Raw genomic sequence first — 21,628 nt, 5'->3', positions numbered from 1 at the left:
GAGTGACCTTGGCAAAGGGGCAGAAACATTGCAAATAGGGTTTTGGATGTCCTGCTCTGCCTGACCAGCCTCCACTTGCCTTCCAACCCCAGGCACAGCAAGAATTACAAATCTGGAGTCAACTCCCACGTCATGTGGAGGAGTTTATTGGGACCCCACTGTTGAAAACCTTCACACCTGAGATGGAAACCTATTCCATGAAAGGCTTATCTACCGCCGGGTTTAGGCAAGTGACATACCCCGGCCCTGCGCCTGCTTGAAGAATTCGGTAAATGCTCAGGTCTCTGGGTACACTAAAGAAAAACATGTGTGTTTTCTGGTGGTAGCCAGCTCATGCCACCCTACTTCTTGCCTACTCAACATACTTCGTGCTCCTCTAACTTTTAAATATCTGGGCATCCAGGTTTTCCATGATCTGGAGGATCTTCAAGGGCAGATTCTGAGGAGTGCCACATAGTCCCTGAAATCCTGTGTCTCCTTCTGGCGCTCCCTAAGGTACGAACTATGGCACATATTTCACTTTCTAAAATGGTCATGCTCCCAAGGTTTCTTTATTTTTTCGAAACTTCCCGGTGAGAACCCAGGTGACTTGTTTCCGGAGGCTTGATGTACTTCTGCAGGAATTGATATGGGATGACAGATGCATTAGCTACCCTCCACCACCGCCACTTGAGGGTGGCCTGGGAGTGCCAGATTTTGAATTGCAATTTCTTGAAGCCCATCTGCAGTGAGCACGAAATGGCTTGATGGAATAGGCTTAACGGATCCCAGACAGTTTTTGATTGAAGTAGTCATAGTAAATTATATATGTTTAGTGTCCAGCACCTTCCCTGATTTGTTTTTGATTGGGGTGGGTATAGTAATTTATATATGTTTAGTGTCCGGCACCTTCCTTGATTTATTTGTTATTAGAGTGGAAATGGTTGATATATATGTTTAGTGTCCAGCACCTTACATGAGTTAATTTAGTTTTGAGTGGAAATAGTAAATTAAATATTTTAGTGTCCAGCACCTCTCCTGAGTTAATACGGTTTGGATTGGTAATAGTATATTATACATGTTTAGTGTCCTGCATCTTCCCTGAGCTAATATAGTATATAGTGAGAATAGTTATATATTAATTCTTTATTTTGGATTAAAGTAATCAATATAATTATACATGTATATTAAAATATATATATATATATATATATATATATGTATGTATGTGTATATATATATATATATATATATATATATATATATATATATATATATATATATATATATATATATATTGACTGAAAAAACCATAGGTTTCACACCAATTATAGTTAGGTGGAAATTTTACTCGCATAAACCATTGAAATTCCCACGTTATAGTTAGTTGGACTCACTATAACTTGCGCGTGCAATGCACTGCTGATGACGTCACATATTACATCACTCATGACATGGTCAGTGACATCACTCATGTCATCACTGATGACATCTCAAATGACATCACTGATGACAACATCCTTGTGACAAAGTGGCAGACCTCCTATAAGCATAAAATAACCTTTCACACACACATTCAAAAATAGAAACTAACATTTTCTTAAAAAAGGAGAAACCAATACCAATTACAACAACTTATTAGGTAATTCCAACATCTACATACACATCCACTCATTCACCAACAGTTCTATATAGTCACTCATGCATGTACTTACTCATCATATGTACACATGCACCTATACATCCTGTTACACACTAATACTCATCCATATAGTTACTCACACACAAATTCACACATGCAAATAAACTATAAAAAAACATTTACTTGATTATACTGCTATATACACACCACTACACATACTTCTACAGAAATGGAAACATATTTACTCTCTTAAACAATCAATTATAAAAACACATACTCACTAACCCACCCATACACACAATCATCCACCCATACAGCCTTGCACACATGCTGTCTTCAAAATACATACAAATAGTGAGTCACTCATTCATGCATCTGTGCTCTAAGTAATATCCCCCACCGAACCATACAGACACTGATACTGATACTCAAAAAAACAACTAATAACCCATATACACACTCATGTAGCTACTCACCAACCCATGCAGCCACTTATACACAAAGTGAGACACAGATACAGATATTTAAATATTTAAACATTACTCGCTAATATATGTATTCACTAAGATACATTTAATAAGTCAGTTAACCAATCAATTTTACACACAAAAAACATCCATTTAGACATTTATTTACCCATTTATTCTTCCATCAACCTTTAGATATACATATATAAAAAACGATTTATTTTTCAGAAAGATACACATTCACTGGATGATGTCATCAGTGATGTCATTTTAGATGTCATCAGTGATGTCATGAGTGATGTCACTGACCATGTCATGAGTGATGTAATATGTGACGTCATCAGCAGTGCATTGCACGCGCAAGTTATAGTGAGTCCAACTAACTATAACGTGGGAATTTCAATGGTTTTATGCGAGTAAAATTTCCACCTAACTATAACTGGTGTGAAACCTATGTTTTTTTCAGTGAATTTAATAGGTTTTTTAAATGCTAACTCCTAACTATAACTGGTGTGAAACCTATGGTTTTTTCAGTGAATATATATATATATATATATATTTATTCACTGAAAAAACCATAGGTTTTACACACGTTATAGTTAGGAAGTAGCATTTACAAAACCTATGAAATTCACTGAAAAAAACATAGGTTTTACACACGTTATAGTTAGGAAGTAGCATTTACAAAACCTATGAAATTCACTGAAAAAACCATAGGTTTGACACCAGTTGTAGTTAGGTGGAAATTTTACTGATCTAAAACCAATGAAATTCCACGTTATAGTTAGTTGGACTCACTATAACTTGCGCGTGTAATGCACTGCTGATAATGTCACATATTAAATCACTCTGTGTGTAAAACCTATGGTTTTTTCAGTGAATTTCATTGGTTTTTAAAATGCTAATTCAGAAATATCTCGTGTATACAACCTATACTTTTGTCAATAAAGGTACAGAATTAGAAAGTCTGTACCTTGCCTTTTTTTGAACGCATTAAAATTTGTCTGTAAACAAAAATAGCCTTTCTAAACTTTCGTGCGCGACCCGGGGTGTGCGCACTCTCGGCAACAGTTCTCAATAAAATGGATAGCGCATTTCCAGGCTTTCGTGCGCGACCGACTGCGCGCACCCGCCTATATATTTTGTGAAAACTTTGCAATCTGAACTTATTGAATTTCTTCATAGACCCATCAAAGAACTTATAAAGATACTGTCACCGCCTACACGTCCCGAGACGCGCATGTGAAGTCATGTGACTTGAAAACAACACTTCCAATTGGTTCTTAGTAGTTTCTATTCTGCAATTTACACGGAGCACTCCACCCACTTCTCTCACTATCTTTTCTACTCTCAAAAGAGAACAACGTTCAACACCCTTCGGAAGACTTTGCTGAAATGGCTGCCGCCCCGCATTCATCTTCCGAATCTGAAGGAAATGAGCGACTACCTTTAAAAAGAAAAAAGGAATCTTTTATTTGGCAATTTTTCACTTATCCTGAAGAACAAAAGAAAGTAAATGCGCCAAAAGTTACCTGCACGATATGCAATTCGGTTCTCTCAAGAGGAAATCCAAGAAAAAAATATTCCTTTTCCATACATACCATGGTGCGGCATGTCAAACAAGTGCACCCTGGGGAATTTGCACAGGCATCGACAAGAGCCCTGGCCAGCACATCTTCTGGTGGACGACCTGTATCTCCATTGAGTGCTGTGATGGACTTGAGACCATATCTTGCAAAGGTGCACATGAAATGCAACGAGTGTGGAGAAATTCTTCTACACGGAGAGCAGAGCCTCATTCTTACTAAACTAAAAATTGAGAGTCATAAATGCCCCGAGAAAAGATAAATTTCTTCATTTCATTTTGATCCTGTGCCACACATGAAAATGTTGTTGCAAGTTTAAAAAATCAAAAACTGCATGACACTGTTCCTGTCAAGGTAGCATAGCTGGCGGCCTAGGGGTGGAGGACCGTTGTGCAAATACCCCGGGGAGGACTCTGGATATGCTTGGTCCCTGAGATTCTTCGATGTCACTGCCTTCCACAAATGGCATAAGTCCTGGATGTTCGGTGCCATACTTGAGGGTTTGACCTAAAGACACGTCCTGCGGTGCCCTGGTCCAAAATCAAAAACAACATAACACTTGTTTTAAAAAAAAAAAAAAAGTTCTTTTCAGAACTAACTCATTCTACCAAAAAGAGCTCCAGGAGCACAATATAAAGAGGGTTAATCTCCGCTTTTTTGGCTTTCGTTCGTGCGCGACCGTGTGCGCGCACCCGCCTATATATTTCGTGAAAACTTTGCAATTGCAACTCATTAAATTTCTTCATAGACCCATCAAAGAACTTATACTACGTCAAAGACACTAAACCTAGGCTTCTTTTTTTATTATTATGAAAATTTTCATTAAATGGAGCCGAATGTCTTTTTAAACTTTTGTGCGTGACCGAATGTACACACCTAGGTATTTTAAAAAAAATATATAAAAAGTTTTATACTTTAACAATTGTATGCTTGAATCGAGCTCAGAAGATATATTAAATCCGGATGTGTTTGGATTTACTCCTTTTCACGTTTTGAAACTTCGCTGAATTAGACCGCTACTTCCAAATGGCGTACGTGACCAGATACTATCACCGCGTACACGTCCTGAGACGTGCATGTGAAGTCATGTGACTTGAAAACAACACTTCCAATTGGTTCTTAGTAGTTTCTATTCTGCAATTTACACGGAGCACTCCACCCACTTCTCTCACTATCTTTTCTACTCTCAAAAGAGAACAACGTTCAACATCTTTCGAAAGACTTTCTTTTCACGCGATAATGTGAAATACTGAGATTGTTACAGGATTTTCTATCAGATATGTGTTCCCATTTCTGTTGAAGCACTAACACCGTGGAAAATTCCACCGATAGCAGTGATATTTTTAACGCGAGCACCGGCGATTTTTATCACTTAGAAGCCTTCTTATTATGAAGGTTTATCTCCTAAGTCTCTGATTCTCAAACTGTGCAACGCGGCTCCCCTGTGTGCCGTAATAAGGTGCTAGGGGCGCCGCGCACATTCTAGTGTGACTAACCATCCATAAATTCCACGGACATCTCTACCCTGTTATCTGCAATTGTGAACATCAAAAGGAGCTGCGCTACGCCCCTGTAAGAGGCCTCACTCCCACTCCTGCAACGGCTTGGCAGTCCTCCAGATGCACAGGAAGTTCTGTGTCGGTCTCAATACCACTTATGAAATGAAAATAAGCACTGAAGAATATTTATGCTGTAGCAGGAGGAGTACTACATGCTTGCAGAATGTTATGTTATGTTAAATTAATTTATTGAGCGCGCTAACACCATTAGGTTCCTTGGCGCTATAAGGAGAGAGCTAGGAGGAGAGACAAGCAATAACATAACAAGGGAAATCAACTAATGATACGCTTCAGTGAAGAGGTGCGTTTTAAGGGAAGAATATGGAAATACTTTTATTCCACTGGTGCTTCGACGTCATGAAAAACCCATTGGTTCTCTATGCATTCTATTACCTATAAAAAAGTGAAACGCCCACGCTACAATCATATAGAATACTTCCTCTAAAGAAGCCTGTGAATAACTTTAAAACATCAGGTTAACCTTTTTTTACTCTCTCATCATTGTTAAAGATAAGTATTTACAATACTACATTAAACAATGCCATGGTTGTTGCTTTTTAATTTTAAAAATCTTGCAATCTTTCACAAACCCAATACTCATGGCTTCTTTTTCGTGACAAAAATATTGCAATATTACATACCTACATAGAATAACAGAAAAAACATAAAACTACAAAGGCCAAACAGTCTACTAAACGCGGATTTGTAACCTATGGGGCAGATTTATGTTAACTACTTCATACCCAGATATGCACCAGTTAATGTGCACCACAGTATGCTAGTGCTCCGTTACCCATAGTGTGCCACATTTGAAATGTGGCGCACCATGGTACAAAAACACCATACATGCGTAACACATCTGTGCTGAAAAAGTAATACATTGCTAGAGTTGCATCGCAACTGTGATGCAGCTCCAGCAAGGCTCACCAATGCACTATATTCACAATGCTGCGTCAATACCTACGCCTGCTTCAAGCACATGCACAGTTTTGAAACAGCATGGGCCTGAAAGTCACTGAGTGAAATATCATACATTACAGTCAGCCACTTTCAAGACGCATTCCTTCAGAGGAACACTTATCGTTTATTAGAGGTAGATCGTCCGACTCCACCGGAGGACACCCCTAATAAAAAAGACATATATATAAAATGCGGACTAGCCGCTGTATCATGCTAGCAAACTTTAACTTAAAAATCGTTAGAAAAAACAAAAGGAATCGAGCAAAATCAGTAGGCCACTGATAGGATCTCTTTTTGACCTCGCTAAAATAGAAACATTAGGAACAACCCCTCATGAGAAATATGAAACTAGTGAGAGAAACCGAGCTCGACGCCATGATGGCTGCAAGATAGCTCGGCTCCGCCGCCCACCCCGCCCAAAATAACGACAAACCCTATGCAAATATTGTAAATAAATACAACACACCAGCAAAGTAACAGGGTAAAACGTTTTATTAAATAACTATTTACATGGCAGCCTGCTGCAACATGAAAACAACACTTCCAATTGGTTCTTACTAGTTTCTATTCTGGAATTTACACGCAGCACTCCACCCACTTCTCTCACTATCTTTTCTACTCTCAAGAGAGAACAACGTCCTACATTTTTCGGAAGACTTTGGTGAAATGGCTACCGTATCTCATTCATCTTCCGAATCTGAACAAAATGATCGACTACCTTTAAGAAGAAAAAAAGAATCTTTCATCTGGCAATTTTTCACTTATCCTGAAGATCAAAAGAAAGTAAATGCACCAAAAGTAACCTGCACGATATGTGACTCGTTTCTCTCAAGAGGAAATCCAACAAAAAAATATTCCTTTTCCATACATACCATGGTGCGGCATGTCAAACAAGTGCACCCTGTGCAATTTGCAGAGGCATCGACAAAAGCCCTGGCCACGCTATTACCATTAGAGGTGGCCAGCACATTTTCTGATCGACGACCTGTATCTCCATCGAGTGCAGAGATGGACTTGAGATATTTAACTATATATGGTCTATAACCTATGGTTTTTTCAGTGAATTTTCAAGGTTTTGTAAATGCTAATTCCTAACTATATATGGTCTATAAGACTATAACCTATGGTTTTTTCAGTGAATTTGCTCCGCCGCCAACCCCGCCTAAAATAACGACAAACCCTATGCAAATATTATAAATATACACAACACACCAACAAAGTAACAGGGTAAAACGTTTCATTAAATAACTATTTACATGGCAGCCTGCTGCAACATCGATCCAAATGCATGACACTGTTTCTGTCAAGGTAGCATAGCTGGCGGCCTATGGGTGGAGGTCCTTTGTGCAAATACCCCGGGGAGTACTCTGGATATGCTTGGTCCCTGAGATGCTTCGATGTCACTACCTTCCACAAATGGCATAAGTCCTGGATGTTGGGTGCCATAGTTGAGGGTTTGACCTAAAGACACTTCCTGCGGTCCCTGGTCCAACCATCACATATACCTCCGCCAGGAGACGGCGTGGGGTGCACTGGAAGGGAAAGGCGGCGCGAACGAGCCTCCCCCACCTCCCCAGGTGGAGGTTTCTCAGCTACACCCCTAAAGACACGTCCTGCGGTGCCCTGGTCCAACCATCACATATACCTGTGCCAGGAGACGGCGTGGGATGCACTGGAAGAGAGAGGCGGCACGAACGAGCCTCCCCCACCTCCCCAGGTGGAGGTTTCTCAGCTACACCCCAGCGCTTCACTGATCTCCTTGTCCTCAGTCAAGCATCAATAGTAAGATTTTCATAGGTGAGTGTAGGTTCATAGTTTGCCATCCACAGACTAAAAGCCTGGAGTGGGAGTGAAAAAACCATAACTAGGTAAGAAGGAACGCAGAGGCTGTAGGAAGGACTCTGCATATGCTTGGTCCCTGAGATGCTTCGATGTCACTACCTTCCACAAATGGCATAAGTCCTGGATGTTGGGTGCCATAGTTGAGGGTTTGACCTAAAGACACGTCCTGCGGTGCCCTGGTCCAACCATCACATATACCTGCGCCAGGAGACGGCGTGGGGTGCACTGGAAGGGGGAGGCGGCGCGAACGAGCCTCCCCCACCTCCCCAGCTGGAGGTTTCTCAGCTGCACCCCAGCACTTCACTCGACATAGGCGGCCGGCTCCCGGGGTCCGGCGGAACTTTTAGTCTTTTGGTGACTCTTCCATTCTGGACCTTGTCCCACAATCCGTTTGACCTGAAGACACGTCCTGCGGTGCCCTGGTCCAACCATCACATATACCTGCGCCAGGAGACGGCGTGGGGTGCACTGGAAGGGAGAGGCGGCGCGAACGAGCCTCCCCCACCTCCCCAGGTGGAGGTTTCTCAGCTACACCCGGAAGTGCTCCGGTGCGCGAGGCGCGAAGCGCAGCTTCCCGGAAGCAATCCGGGGCGCGGCGCGGAGCGCGTAACGTAAGCATAACAGGTCATGTGACTTGTTAATAAAACTTTTCATTGGTTTAGAAATACTTTTTGTCCCAAATGATGAAAACCCCTCCTTGTTTCCTCTTGGCTCCTGCCCCCTCCCCAAGTCTTGCTCGGCCAGCTGAGTTTCGCCCACTCTTGCGGCCTACGACATGGATACGCCGGGGCGTTATGGATCAGTATGAGCAAATATACACTTGGGGATTCACAAGCAACAACAAGCCTTTGTATTTGGGGCTCTAAATCAACAACAGTGACAGAGAACAGAACCGAACTAAGCACTCAGGGGCTACGTTTAAACGTAACATCATCTCCCCAGAGGTACATCACCTTACACACACATGCACTCTGATCTCCTTGGCCTCAGTCAAGCATCAATAGTATGATTTTCATAGGTGAGTCTAGGTTTATGGATTTCCATCCACAGACTAAAAGCTTGGAGTGGGAGTGAAAAAACCATAACTAAGTAAGAAGGAAGGCAGAAACAGAATCTTCCTCTGCAACATCCGGCTCTGCATCGCTACTTACTTATAAATGCAGAAAAAACTCAATTAACACAAGGGCTCTTTTCAGAGCCACCTTATATCAAAGCACTCAAACTTCTGATTTATCTCCATTTTCACACTCTTGTAAATAGGTGTGCGCGCCCGAGTGCGCGCACCACGCAACTTAAAAAAAAATAATATATATATATTTTCGCCTTTAAGGACCTTACTGCACACCCTGAGAAAACCTACGCAGCAAAACAATCTCTACCTTCTCCCCTTTCCATGTTCCAACGCTTTGAAATGAACAATATATTTACTCTCAGTGACAAAATGGCGGTCAACACTTCCTGATTTCCTTCGAATCGAACGTTAACAGACGTCACGCAGCAACAAAAAAAATTCCGCTCGCGCGCAGCCGCTTGAGTGCGCGCACTCGTGCGCGCATATAGATATATAATTGACTTTAACTTTAATTTTCTCAGCAACTACTGAATGGATTTACACCATTCCAAAAAAAGCGTAATCTGCGAGCCGGACTCTACAGTTTTGCCAAATTTCTTATAAATCCATTCAGCCGTTCGACCTGTAGCCGTGTCTAAACGTCCTATGGAAAATAACATGGAGAAAACACGTTTTGGGACCCCCCTTTTATCTCAGCCCCCACTTCACCAATCGCCCCCAAACTTTCAGGGAAGGAGCACAGCGGACCGAGCCATCTTCTTTAAGAAATTCGCAAAGATTCATCCACCAGGGCCAAAGTTAATCCAAATAGAATGTTGAGGATTTCCTATGGAAACTAGGTCCTAACTATAACTACCTACTGGCGACCGCCAGTAGGTAATATATATATATATATATATATATATATATATATATATATATATATATATATATATATATATATATATATATATATATATATATATATATATATATATATATATATATATATATATATATATATATATATATATATATATATATACATACATATATATATATATATATATATATATATATATATATATATATATATATATATAACATTTCTATGGCAAAATGAAACCCCTCATTTTGTTCCTTTTCAAATTAAATGTATTAAGTGTTACCACTTTATTCCAATCAAGATGACTTCAGGTGTGCCATACTTTTGTCATAAGTAAGACTGTTAGCGTTCTAGTTGTTCTTTAGAACACTCTGGGACATTCTGTCATTGGGCTATAGTTGGGCTACATCTGGATGATATTTGGGCTACATTTGGGCTCTTTTGTCTCTGGTGGCCGTCTTGGGAGACTGCATATCAGAATTTTTGTAATGAAATATAAGAGGATTTGAGAAGTCACTCAAAATGTGCCCTAATTTTTCTTTCTTCAGCACTAATCATAATTTCTATGGCAAAATGAACCCCCTCATTTTGTTCCTTTGCAAATTAAATGTTTTAAGTGTTAACACTTTATTCCAATCAAGATGACTTCAGGTGTGCCATACGTTTGTCACAAGTAAGACTGTTAGCGCTCTAGTTGTTCTTTAGAACACTCTGGGACATTCTGTCATTGGGCTATAGTTGGGCTACATCTGGCTGATATTTGGGCTACATTTGTTTTTTTTTGTCTCTGGTGGCCATCTTTGGGATACATTGGGCTACATTGGGCTACATTTGGGCTCTAACATATATATAGCCCAATGTAGCCCAATATATATTTTTTCAAAGTTAATTTTCATAAAAACCACTGGAGCATATATCTTGAGACATAGCAAAGGCACATCGGGGTACCCGTCCCTACAATTTTGCCAAGTTTGGTGGAAATCCATTCAGCCGTTCGGGCTAAAAGTGAGTCCAACCGCCCTATGGAAATTAACATGGGGAAAACACGTTTTGGGACCCCCTTTTATCTCGGCCCCCGCTGATGGTTCCCCCCGAAACTTTCAGGGAAGGAGCGGAGCGCAGCGAGGCAAAGTTAAGGTAACTTACAGGCAGATCCCTCATTCGGTGCCAAAGTTATTCCCAATAGAATGTTGTGGATTTCCTATGGAAAACGATCCTAACTATAACTACCTACTGGCGACCACCAGTAGGTAATATATATATATAAAAGTACATTAATGTTACATAATTAGTTTATTAGACATACAGGAATTAAAAAATATAAATGAAATACAAAAGCATGTTAATATTTTATTTATGTTTTTATTTTGATTCAAAGACTCAAAATAAATAATATGCATTTTCTTTTATTTACAATCTTTGATATATAAATATTTGGGTCTGTGTCCTGATTTGCTGGTGAATGCGCGAGTAAGGCGTGTATGCTAGACTTTTCAGGATTCTTGAATATAAATATATTATTACACGTTCAGCTCAAGAAACACTCCGCATTCACGGGACCCCTCCGAAGATTCCTTATTACTAAGACACCAGCACCTTACATGAGTTAATTTAGTTTTGAGTGGGAATAGTAAATTAAATATTTTAGTGTCCAGCACCTTTCCTGAGTTAATACGGTTTGGATTGGTAATAGTATATTATACATGTTTAGTGTCCTGCATCTTCCCTGAGCTAATATAGTACATAGTGAGAATAGTTAAATATTAATTCTTTATTTTGGAGTAAAGTTATTGATATAATTATACATGTATATTAAAATATATATATATATATATATGTATATATATATATATATATATATATATATATATATATATATATATATATATATATATATATAAAAGTACATTAATGTTACATAATTAGTTTATTAGACATACAGGAATTAAAAAAATATAAATGAAATACAGAAGCATGTTAATATTTTATTTATGTTTTTATTTTGATTCAAAGACTCAAAATAAATAATATGCATTTTCTTTTATTTACAATCTTTGATATATAAATATTTGGGCCCGTGTCCTGCTTTGCTGGTGAATGCGCTAGTAAGGCGTGTATGCGAGACTTTTCAGGATTCTTGAATATAAATATATTATTACACGTTCAGTTCAAGAAACACTCCGCATTCACGGGACCCCTCCGAAGATTCCTTATTACTAAGACACGTTTCGGGGTTGTGCCTTCCTCAGTTTGTTAAAGATAGCACCACCTGTCCTGAAGATCTTTTAAACAGGGAAGTACGATTCTATTGGTTGTGGCAACTGGACATAAAAGGGGACTTGTGTATTATCGGAGCAATGTTCCTTCAACTCAGATGTATTCTGTGAGTTACAGTCTGATAGTTCTCATAGGGGAACTATCAGGTCTCGTATATATATTATACAGAGAAAATAGGATAAATGTTTCATTTTTGTATACATTGCATATTTTGTAAATTTTTATACATTAAGATATATTTTTTAAGTATAGTCAGCATGCAACATTTTTGTGTTAATATTGACATACATTTTTACAAAGAAAAGATATATTTTTCCATTGGTTTTTATACAATTTGTTAACATATAATTTTTTTGGTAACAGTTATATATTATTTATCTATAATGTCAGTATGCATTACAGTATTAAATGTAGTGTACATTTTTAATAACATATATTTTGTAACAATTTTTCATTGTATAACTTTTTTACAATTAATTGTTAGATTTTGTGCAAAATTATTTATATTATAAATATAAAAGATATTGGTAAGTAAATAAAGCATTTTGCTACAAATGATATATTTTTAACATTTATAAATTTTTACACTTTATTTCCAAACAGTAATTTTTTGTATTATACAATGGTAATTTAATATGTATTTTTTAATTATAATAATACATCTTATTTGTTTTATCACATTTATTATTATAACTTAACATTTGAAAAAATATCTTAAACAATTTTTCATACATCACTTTTATTATTTATTATTTTTATAAAAATATTGTAACATATTTGTAATTTACATTAAGTTTAATAAAGAAAACTATAATTCTTTTTTAATTAAGGCAGCCATTTTTTTAAACTAAGTTCTATTTTGTAGGCTATCTGTTTTGTTTTTTGGTTATTTCTCAGGGAGAAGCTCGGCGTTGGAAGCTGCGTGGCATCGTTTAAAGTAAGTCAAATTTTATTCATTTAATCTTTAATTTAGCAGTAGTTTGAAGGTAGTTATGTAGTATATAGTGTATGTAGTGTTTGGATTTTGTGTTTTTTGTGAGATTTAGGTTTTAGTTTTGCGTTTGCAAAAGGCGGTTTGTTTGTTCATCAGTCAGTATTAGAGTTACATATATATGTTTCATTATGTTTAGAGTATGGTGTTGGTGGAATGTTTGTGTGCATTTTGAAGTGATGTTACGGAATATTTGTGCGGGAGGCATTGTTTTATTGTTTCAACTGGTTTTTTCGATTGGATGTTGCCGTTGGGAGAAGTATTTTTTTTTTTTTATGGAACTGTGTATTAGTTTCTTGTAAACTAATAATTATTTTACAGTTCCTTTATTTTTCAGGTGTTCCTGGAGCGTTTCTTTTTTTAAATACATTTTTCAGGATTTTTATGGTTTCAAGTCTATGGAGCTATTGCTGGCGGATTATTTTTTATACAGTTGTATTTTTTCATTTTTTGGAGGGATTTGCAACTAAGTTCTGGGATTTTTCTACGTATGGATTTATTTCTAGCGGTTTGGAATACATTTTTTCAGCTACAAAAAAAGTAAGTAATTTAAAATTATTTATAATGGAAGGGAAATGTAATTTTTGTAATTGTTATTTCTATTTTTAATATATAAAATATCAATAATATGTCAATTACTTTTTTTTATAGATATTTAAAATGAACTGGCAAAATTATAATATTTTTGATCTTTTCTAAAAAAAAATGATTTGACTAATTATTTTAGAATTACGATTTTTCTGTGTTTCTGTTTTAGTTTTTTAAAGTAGAGTTTTAGCTATTGTTTCTAGATAATCTAGCCCTTTAGTGTTTGGGTAGAGTCTTACTTTGTATTGTAAGTACTCGAACATTTGCTTTGTTTGTTTGGTTAGTTTTGGGCCTAGCTGGGTTACAGATTGTTCCATTCTTAGGGGCCGATTCCAATCTCGCTCAGAAGGGCACCAAACGCGATCCGACTTGAAAAAGTATGAGCCGTACGAGTGTTTTCCGCCCGACTCGTACAGCTGTACAAGTGAGCAAGTACAATGCGAGCAACGTGAAATTCACTGACCGAGTCGTTTCCGGGTCGGAACCGCTCCGTACGTCTTGTCCGTAAGTAAACTGGGCCGTAAAATAGATGCGATTTACGTCCGAGCCAGTACAAATGCACGCATGGGAAAGCCGGTGCAAGCCGACATTTCCGGCTCGCAAAATGTCTGGGAAGTTGCCTTTGGGGGTCCGGGTTGGACCCCCTGTCACCCGCAACTTTATGATTCGGACACAGGGGGAGACCAAAGGGTCTCCCCAACACAGGCATGTATGGTGCGGATGGCATTGACGCATACCCACTGTAGGGGTGTCCTTGTGCGAGACGTACCAATTCAGTCAATGGGAGCCCATGTACGCATCGTACGACCGGCTCCTATTCAATTCTATGGGAGTCCGACCGAACCGAGTCCGGCACCATGCGGCCGCATCTTACTCGCTCGGTCAGACTGCAGGACTCCGGCTCGGTCAGGAAAACACTCCGGCTTGGTCGGAGAGCTTTCCGACCCAGATCAGAATCGGCCCCTTAGTTGTTGGTAGCTTTGTTTTTTTGTATTGATTGTAATAATTTATATAGGGTTGGTTGGGTTCTGCCTGTTGTGGCTTGGAATGCGTTATGCCATCCATAGCATTTTTAGTTACCCAGGTATCCTCGAAATAGTTAAGTAGGGGACTTAGGTTTTGTTCATTTGTTTGGTAGTAGGGGCTTTCTATTAATACATTGTAGTGTTCTACTACATCAGTGATTGGGACATATGGTAGTGCTATTAGATTTTTAATTTCACATGCCAAATTGCTATTTGTTTCATATTCTACACTTATGGCCTGATTCTGATGCGGTTAGAAAAGCATTCCCATCTAGGGCCCGATTCCGATGTGGTTACGAAGGCTTCCTAACGGCATCTGCTCCTGGCCAAATTGGATCGGGAACGTGTCTTCCTGACTGGGGGACCAATTATGATGCGGTTAGGAACATAGGATCCCATTGAAGTAAACGGGGGTCCAAGCAAATTGTATCTGGAAGCATCCAGATGCATTGTACTAGTTCGGTTGGACTCTCCTGATCCGAGTGGGTCAGAAACCATTTCCAAACCGATTTGGTCAAGAAGCTTTCCGAACCGCATCAGAATCGGGTCCTTAGTGTAGATTTTTGGAGGTGCCTCCATATGCATTGGTAAAAGTGGTAATAACAACCTTGTATTGCTGAGTGAGGGTAGTTTTTTAGTATGCTTGTATCATTGACTGTTCAAGTCAATTATAATCTTTTGAGGAAAGCAATTATTAGTTTCTTGTTTTACTTTGGTTAAGAGTTCAATATAGGTGGTGGTTTGTTTGGTAACAGGGCATATATAAGGAGAAATTGCTCTTTATTATGGGTTATAGTTGTCGGCCACTCTGTTGTCCAGATCTATGTTGTCATTCAGTGAAATCTCCTTCTGATGAAGACGTATCCGTATTTTGAGTATAAGGACGAGATCTTCTCCTCTGGGCGTAAACTTCCGCCCAGGTGTACACCTCATTTAACTTATAGTCTAGCGTGTCACGCCTGAATTTTCTAATTTTTCGATCATTTATTTCACTTTGATGTTTATCCAGTTGTTGTTTGATATCCGAAATGAAGTCATTCCATTCTTCAGTGGGTATGTTTTTTTGTAAGTTCTTCCGTGGTTTCTGCAATTTCTTTTTCTATTTCAATTATGATTTTTGATAGTTCTTCCACTATTAGAAGGATCAAATCAAGGCTGCACTTGTTTAATATAGCATACCATTTGTCTTGAAATGGTTTAGAATTCTTGCACAATGAGGGTTTAAGTGCAATTCGTAGGCCCCTGGGGATGCGTAGAGTTTTATGATACTTAATTAGAGTCGCAGCATGTAGTTTCGACAAATATAACAATTGTTTAGCGTTCTGTTCCTTACTCCTTGTTGTTGAGGATTGAGTGATGTCATCCTGAATTAAGGCATACATTTGACTGGCTTCTTCAATGCCAAAGGCAAACGTGTCAGCCCTTGCTTCCGTAGAACGGGCTATATCTTCATAGTTCATTTTCTTGAGTTTCTAGAGTGTGCCACCTGTCCGTAGGTAGAATCAATTGGAATACTATGGAACAGTTGGTTGGCAGGTGCACAGCTTGTGGGTCAACTATATTAAGAGCAAAGTTCAAAAGGTAGAATAGGTGCTCCTAGGTATCGTCCTCTACCAGAGTAAAAACACAAAGTACATTTCAGGCTCCAGTAAGCCATAAAACGATTGATCTATTCGAACAATTGGTTAAAAAGGACTTGACCAGTATCAATTACAAGAGGAGCTCATATAAAAACATGACCCAGAAAGACCAAGATCGTCTAAAATCTATAGCTAACAACGACAAGATAGTTTGCACAAAAGCCGACAAAGGGGGCGCTATCGTGGTTATGAATGCCTCAATGTATCATCAAAAATTACTTGATCATGTTTCAGATGAATTGGTTTATATGAAATTACCCAACAATCCTACACAACATTTTACCTCAGACTTGAAAACCATCATTGATAAAGCCTATTCACAAGGAATCATCGATCAAAGGACAAAGAATTTTCTTCTTCTATCTAACCCTAGAAGTACGTCCATATATGCCATGCCTAAGATACACAAAGACTTGACGAATCCGCTGATTCGTCCCATAGTATCTACCTGTGGGAGTATCCATGAGCCAGTGGGACAATATTTGGATCGCAAATTACAACCCACCGTTCAACCACTGGCGAGCTATATCAGGGATAAAACTGATTTCTTATGCAAATTACAAAAGCTGGAAATTCATCCCGACGAAACATTATGGTTATGCACGGCTGATGTCAGTGCACTGTACACTTCCATTCCACACTCAGGAGGCATAGAGGCCATGGAACAAGCTGTGTTGAATTTAGACTTGGATGAAGCTACTAAGATCTTCTTAATGGAACTACTGACTTTCACGCTATACCACAGTTATTTTAAACACCAGGATAACTGGTATTTGCAACTAGTGGGCACCAGCATGGGCAATTGCGCAGCGCCAGTCTGCGCCAATATCTATATGGGAGAGTTTGAACACACCAACATATGGCTGAAACCAGAATGGAGTAAGAATCTTAAAATGTATGTACGATACATAGATGACTTATTTATCCTGTGGAAAAACACCAAAGAAAGTCTAGAAACAGCGCTCGACACTTTAAACAACGTCAATGACAGAATCAAATTCACATGGAACATTGAATCTAACTCAATCAACTTCTTGGATGTAAGAATTACTCTCAAAGATAATCAGATAACCACGGACATTTTCAGAAAATCAACTGATCGCAATAATATTCTACACTACACGAGTTTCCACCAACCATCCTACCCGGATCACAATTACTCAGAGTCAAACGTATAACATCAGATCTCACCATGGCAGAGGTACGCATTAATGAAATGACAGAAAGATTTCGCTCAAGAGGATACCCAGAACAGATTTTGGAAATGGCCAAAATGCATATTCAACCCATGAATCGTGAGGAAATTTTGAAGAAAACCACTCAAAAAAAAACAAAAACTCAAAAGCGACCGGATGGTTGTGGTTTCAAAATTCTCTAATGTAAGTACCACCTACAAAAATATAGTACTCAAGTATTGGCCGCTACTACAACTAGAGACAGATTTCAATGATATTTTCAAATCTTTACCGCTCTTTGCCTATACCAGGGGCAAAAATCTGGGAGAAATTCTCAAACAGCCGACAACATTGAACCTTCAATCTCGTGGTACCAGACCATGCAATAATTGCAATCATTGCCATAACATAATAACTGGGACAGAAATAACACATCCGATGAAAGGACATAAAATTCATTTACAGGTTACTGCTACTTGTGATACCAACAATTGCGTTTACCTACTTAAATGTCCGTGTGGAAAAACATACGTCGGAAAAACTGAGCGAAAAATTAAAATACGTTTAAATAAACACAAGTCCAACATCCGTACAATGAATCAGAAATCCACAGTTGCAACCCACTTCAATGAGATGAAACATTCTATCTCTCAATTGAAATACACCATTCTTGAGGTTATCAACAAAGTGGAGGGAAGAGACAATAATAAACACTTACTCCAAAGAGAAAATTACTGGATATATAGACTCCAATCAACAAAGCCATATGGACTTAATGAACGGGTCGAATTCTCTTGTTACTTATAAACATATGTTACAGACATCCCCCAGCTGGGATTCAGTAGTTCTGAACAATTCTCCTTGTTATGATATTTATTCCTTTCTTATATGATGTACCTATGATGCATTTTTTACATCTGTGTTTAATTTAGTATAATCTATTTTTTCATTCAGGATTTTATGTTTGTTGCATTTTACTCCCGTTGGGTGCTGTTACTCTGCATCACCGACCGATAGTCTGTTGTTTAGTTTTACCTTCCGATCACGTGACACAGGTCCTAGATCTCATTTACACTTCCGTGTCAGCAAGGTTAACTGATTGCCGAGTGTTTTGAACCTACGTGCACGAACACGCTGTGATTAATACCCAATGTAAGTTTGTAGAACATGTGTTTTTGTTTCTAAACTTTACCGGAGACCAGCCGGAGATAACGCTGGGTTGAATTTTGAACACGCGCGTTGTAGTTTACTCGCACTGACCAGGTGTATCTTTTTTCTTTTAACTTTTCTTTTAACGTTCGCATGCTTTCTCGAACATCAGTATAGCGTTCTGCCTTGTATTTGTCTTAGAAGCTTATTTTTTACATTTAACAGAGTCACTCATAGCACGGAGCGCACCGTTTTCACCTGTTTTTTAGACTGAGTCACGAATTCATTCATCACAGAATTACACCCGTATGCACTGTTTCTCTATAGTAATCACTTGTATTTGTGTTATTTAATTTGATAAGCAAGGAATATATACAGGATTTTGTATGTTGTTTCTTTAGATGCTCCCCGATGAAGGACACGGTCCGAAATGCATTGGAGCTGGTGAAATCATGTTGAATGCAATGTCATGAACTAAGTATGTGGATTTAACATGCTTGAATTGAACACAATGGATGATTAAAATTCGCTTGATTAAAAGCTTTCAGGAATTTTTTGGTCCTTTAAAACTTTGGAGGCAAGAAACGCCCAACACAGTGTGCCCCAAGGGATGCCATCAGTTTTCAATTGATAGCACTTATCTTGACAATTTCACTCGTCCACCTGGTAGAGGACGATACCTAGGAGCACCTATTCTACCTTTTGAACTTTGCTCTTAATATAGTTGACCCACAAGCTGTGCACCTGCCAACCAACTGTTCCAAAGTAGTGGTTGTGTCACATACCCACAAAGATGTGGTTCGGCAAACAGTACTGTGAAAATAAAAAATACTCAAGGCCATGTGCAGAAAAGGACCACCTATGGGGGCTGACATTGCATACAGTGTACAATGACACAAAAGCAGAAGTGACCATCATAATGCATACACACATCTCGAAAATAGACACACAAATCAATACATCCTGTGTAGATTGTAGGTGTCAGGTCACAAAATCCCATTCCATGGCAGCAATGGGACCTAACAACCAGGATTAATGTGCAGAATGATGAGATATGACTCACATGGACAGCAGGGAAAATCACCCAAACAACATCCAGACAATTGCCCACAACAGCAATACCAATGCACTGGTGCAGATGCACAACCACAAACAGGCAACCTCACACTGCACATCTGACAAAACATGTGTTTGTGTGTGTCTCAGTTTCCCCAGGCAACTCCACAACACATGAGTGGGCTGAACCACAATGACACAGATGTGGACACAGTGCCACACAAAAGTAAGTCATCAATTGGGCACCCCTTAGTGGGCAATCAGGCATTGTAAGATGAGAGGGATCCCAACAGACACATGTGACACAATCTGGAATAAACATTAACTAAAACAGCAAGAGACAGACCTACAACAGCATTACCCCCAGCGACCATACATTGGGGTGACACAAGCCTCCATGAAACGTCCACTGTGATGCCAAAGGTAGATGTCGTTCAAACTGGGAAACTCAGACATGTGTTCTGTGCCACAAACGTACATCACACCTACACAAACACAAATCACTCAGCATGGCCTGTCAACCAGGGACAAAAGGGAGGTATGGGCCGAGCCATGCAAACATTCACATCTGTCCACCCCTAACACCTTACACCCTGAACTGCACCAATGTGCTTCAGTGAAGCCTACATGGACTGGTAACAATGCACAGGCACCCATGACAAACACAGTAATGTTGGGAGGATCTAAGGTGCACAGACTCATCACACAAGGACAGTCTACAACCACTGTGAATGACAGACATACTACACAGTATGCGGTACATAGCCATGACGTCAAAGCTCCAGTAACCTTTGGAATCCCTGCCACAGTCCCAGGACAATGCAGAAGTCAAGGAGAACTACAAGGCACACATGTGAAAACCTGCCAACATTGCAGCTCTGCACCTGACGAGTGGGAGCAGTCACACACACATACACATGTCTCAATCACTGAAAGGTACCACCTATGGACAACTACATGATATTGCGAACAAACAAGGGCCCTGGGGAGCTCTGATTGTGTACCTTCTGCGTCTGACCACATCATCAACACTCAGAACTGACAAATCCTAATGATGACACACAAATGAACAGTAGTGTGTCATGCAGCCACATATCTGGAAGCCCAGGACAAAGATGTGTGATGAACACAGGACAACTCAGCAAGCATCACCAACACAAATATATTAAGGGAACACAGCCTGTGTAGAAAAAGGGATGGGAACACCCACAGACATGCCCACACAACACACACCATGGGCCCAGGCAATGTCACGGAACAACACACTTACTTGAGGGGACTCAACTCCTGTGGAAGCACAGCTGTGCCAAACACTGTTCCAGCAGGTCTCAGTCATCTCAGCACAATTGTTCAGTCAGCCATCAGTTACCACCCAATGTAGGCACTGGTCACATCAGTCTGGGTACGGGAGTATACCTTAAGTCATCTGCACATACTCAATACATATGTCTAGCAAATTGCACAGAGGACACAGTTGACTCCTTCACCAATAATGTCCACACCTGCATGTCCAGTGGGGATGGGCCCACAGTCAGGGAAATAGACAAGATGGACAATGGGAAGCACATCATATGTGCATGGGTGCAAGCCACAGATGTGACCATGCAAATGAAATGTTAACATCCCTGTGCAAAATTAGTTAATCATGACACACCCAGTTTGCTGCAAAGGATGACATGGATATCGACCAGAATAGGATACATATCTCATGGACCACATGGAGTACAACACATTAACACCTCAATATTCAACATT

General features: G+C 39.3%; 1 protein-coding gene and 1 long non-coding RNA gene across 14 annotated transcripts in view; both read left to right on the top strand.

Moving 5' to 3' along the window:
- The window catches only part of LOC144826311 (uncharacterized), a 1,506,634-nt gene that overhangs the window by 336,674 nt on the left and 1,148,332 nt on the right, over positions 1–21,628 (top strand). The gene's annotated exons all lie outside the window — the stretch shown is intronic.
- The window catches only part of LOC144826310 (uncharacterized), a 64,791-nt gene that overhangs the window by 866 nt on the left and 42,297 nt on the right, over positions 1–21,628 (top strand). The gene's annotated exons all lie outside the window — the stretch shown is intronic.

The sequence above is a fragment of the Lissotriton helveticus genome, chromosome 3_2, assembly GCF_964261635.1.
Source record: "Lissotriton helveticus chromosome 3_2, aLisHel1.1, whole genome shotgun sequence".
In the NCBI taxonomy this organism is placed as follows: Eukaryota; Metazoa; Chordata; class Amphibia; order Caudata; family Salamandridae; genus Lissotriton; species Lissotriton helveticus.
This window is presented reverse-complemented; position numbering and strand designations above follow the sequence as displayed.